Here is a 3199-nt window from a genome sequence, read left to right as displayed (position 1 = left end):
GTCATATGGAGACGCCGAAGGGAAAATGGGACGGGACACAATGGAAGCGGAAGCGGCCGGGCGACAAATCCACGTGGGGTGGGCTGGGCTGTGTTGAGTATCGAGAGAAGGCTTTTCAGGACTGCCTGTGACGATGCCTGCGGGCGTTGTAAAGGCAAAGAAAATATTTGAGACTGTAGGGGTCAGTCAGAAGCAAAGTCCCACCAATCTTTATTTTGCTTGCAGTTGTTGTAGACTTCAAGCTGACAAATGGTAGAGGTTTGTAGTTTGCTTTTTTTTTTTTAAAGCTTTCTCCAAAATTAATTTGTTTTTTCACGGAGATCCTACCATACATTTCATTACATTCCTAAATGTTACTTTCTCACCTTGAAACATTTAACACCTATTATATACTAAGTATGCGGTAGTGATTTAATATTGGCAAACACGAAGTGCTTGTTACATTGAAGGCGCTGTGTATATTCACGTGATTACTTATCCCTTTATGAGAGGTCTTATTTCCATGTTACACAAGGGAAACCAGCGATCCTTCCCAAGATTACACTGCTAGTAAGGGGTGTAGCTGGGATTGTCACCCAGGCAGTGTGACTCCCTTGTATCTATGTCATGCTTCTCAGCTAAGGTCGGTCATCAGGTAGAATTTGTGAGTGGCTGGACGACTATAGAATGGAAAGTCTCAAACTAGCATCCCAGAAAAACTCTGGGTTTTGATCTCTTTCATGGCTGTGTGGCCCTGTCCTGGTCATTTACCCTCAATGCATCTACCTTTGAGAGAGGCAAGCAAAAGGAACAGGAAGGTGGCTGCTATGGTGAAAAGTGGCCAGGGTAAACTGTACACATGGTCTTCCCCAGTCGCATTGTCAAAGTGGGGGTGTCCACCTGTGGGCTCCATTCGGGGACCTTTTTGCAACACATTTATCTTTATAACCAATATTTTACCTGGTTCTCACAACACTTTGTTTTAAAGATGAAGTTATAGAGTCCCCAGTCAAATACCTTCCTACTCTGAGATTAAGGCATACAGGAGCTGATACAAGTTCTGTCACCAACTCATGTGCCTGTAATCCCAGCTACTTGGGAGGCTAAGGCTAGAGAATTCCTTGAACCCAGGAGGCAGAGATTACAGTGAGCCGAGATGGCGCAATTGCACTCCAGCCTCGGTGAAGAAGGCAGACCCCATATCAAAAAAAAAAAAAAAAAGTAACTTTTTATTCCAAAGCTAGCTTAAGGGAGGAAGTATAGGCTTCCTGCCTTAAGGGTACCGCTTCACTTCTGGGGCAGAAAGCTAGGGCTTTTAAAGGCGGATGTGGCATAAATGGCATGCATGGGAGGGGGCGGTAGGGGCCTATGTGACTTGCTTCAGTGCCTTATCTACTAGATGGTTGAACTGGCACCTTCATGGGCAGAACTAAGTTGTAAAAATGGCCCTTGTCTCCTGATACTCTCCAGGCGAGACAGCGTTTTGTAGGAGACACAACTTGGTTGTAAATTGACTGTCGTCTCTCAAGGCAGTCTTCCTGGTGGGAGAGATTTCCACTCCGGAGCATCTAAGCTCATAGTTAGATAAGGTTGCCCTGTAGAGAGTGTCTGGTGAAGAGAAGGTAAAAGGTGATAATTGCATTTCTAAAGAGCTAAGTAGGAGGTGGGGAACGGGAAAAGGAGAAAAGAGAAAATGATAACGAAATTTAAAAAAATAACTCATTCTCTTAAAAAAAATGGGGTGCCTGGTTACAACTCTGTCATCCAAGCTGGAGTGCAGTAGCATGATCGTAACTCACTGCAGCCTTGAACTTGGCCATTTTTAAGAGTATAATTTAGGCGTAGCAAGTACTAAATCACTAAGTTTTGAGGTCATCTTTTAAATGCAGCAATAATAACAAGCAGGTGAGAACTGTGCTGTATGAACTGATTTATTAGCAGAGCTGATTTATGAAGTCCTGGTGAGGCTTATGTGGGCTCACCTGGTAGACAGGAATGGGCTTAGGTTTGAGTATTTGACCCTAGGTCTTTTCCCCATGTGGGCCACCCTCTTATGGGCCAGCTTCTGCTCCATGATGCCCAGTCCTGTCGGGTTTGCTGTCACACCCAGCACGGTGTCTGCTGCAGGGTGGGCTCTTGATAAATATTAATATTTGTCAAATGAGTGAAAAAATTAAATAATAGAAGGTAGGCCAGGACTCCAGTTATTTTGGCCCTGCTAAGCTCAGCCTCTTTTACAAGACTTATTTCTGACATTCTGCCACTTCAGCCCAAGCTGTGAATTCCCTTTAAAAACGAAAATCCCAGGGCAGCAGGTAAAATTAGTTCCTTATAATGAGAATTGAAAGAGATTGAGCTTAAGTAGCCCTGTTTCTAAGCCTGATTGTTGGGAACTAATGAACATATTTAACTCAGAAAAGTCTCTTTGCCAGAGGCCAGAAAAAATGTCTGTGGCATGTTGGCTATTCTCAGTTAAAGGTCCCAGAGGATTGAACTCTGGGCCATGCCAGGCTTTTGTTATACCCTCAGCTCAGTGTCATCTGTACTTAGGCTCATAAACATTTTTTCTACATGGCCTTGGGTGCTGGGAAGGAAATGAAGCCTACGGTACCCTCCTATGCCTTGCACGAGGCTCTCTTTCTTGCTCCTCCTCTAGCTGATAAGGAGTGGGAGAAATAATAGCTACCAGTTACCAAGTGCTGGAGTCATATACCATGAATAGATTAGGCAGTCACAAAATCAGGTGTACAAAATGGAACTCGATTTTTCTAGAACTCAAGTTAATTTGCATTTTCACGAGGACGAGAGCCATGAGGGTCTTGTTACCACAGTATTTGCAACACCTGGCAGAGTGCCTGGCACAGCAAATGCCAGTAAATATTCATTGAATAAATGAATAATATTAGACTTCTAAACTGAAGTTTAAAGACATTAGGAAGGCTAGGCGTGGTGGCCCATGCCTGTAATCCCAGCACTTTAGGAGGTCGAGGTGGGTGGAACACCTGAGGTCAGGAGTACGAGACCAGCCTGGCCAGTGAAACCCATCTCTACTAAAAATACAAAAATTAGCCGGGTATGGTGGCGCGTGCTTGTAGTCCCAGCTTCTCGGAAAGCTGAGGCAGGAGAATCGCTTGAACTGGGGAGGCAGAGGTTACAGTGAGCCGTGATCGTGCCACTGCGCTCCAGCCTGGATAACAGAGCAAGACCGTGTCTCAAAAAA

The 3199-nt window shown here is 44.7% G+C and overlaps 1 protein-coding gene across 1 annotated transcript in view; it reads left to right on the top strand.

Moving 5' to 3' along the window:
- The window catches only part of PRDM4 (PR/SET domain 4), a 91313-nt gene that overhangs the window by 85014 nt on the left and 3100 nt on the right, over positions 1–3199 (top strand). The window lies entirely within an intron of this gene.

This window comes from Sapajus apella, unplaced genomic scaffold, assembly GCF_009761245.1.
Source record: "Sapajus apella isolate SASKATOON/1434 unplaced genomic scaffold, GSC_monkey_1.0 scaffold2, whole genome shotgun sequence".
In the NCBI taxonomy this organism is placed as follows: domain Eukaryota; kingdom Metazoa; phylum Chordata; class Mammalia; order Primates; family Cebidae; genus Sapajus; species Sapajus apella.
The sequence above is the reverse complement of the archived record's forward strand: the minus strand, read 5'-3'. Positions and strand labels throughout refer to the sequence as shown.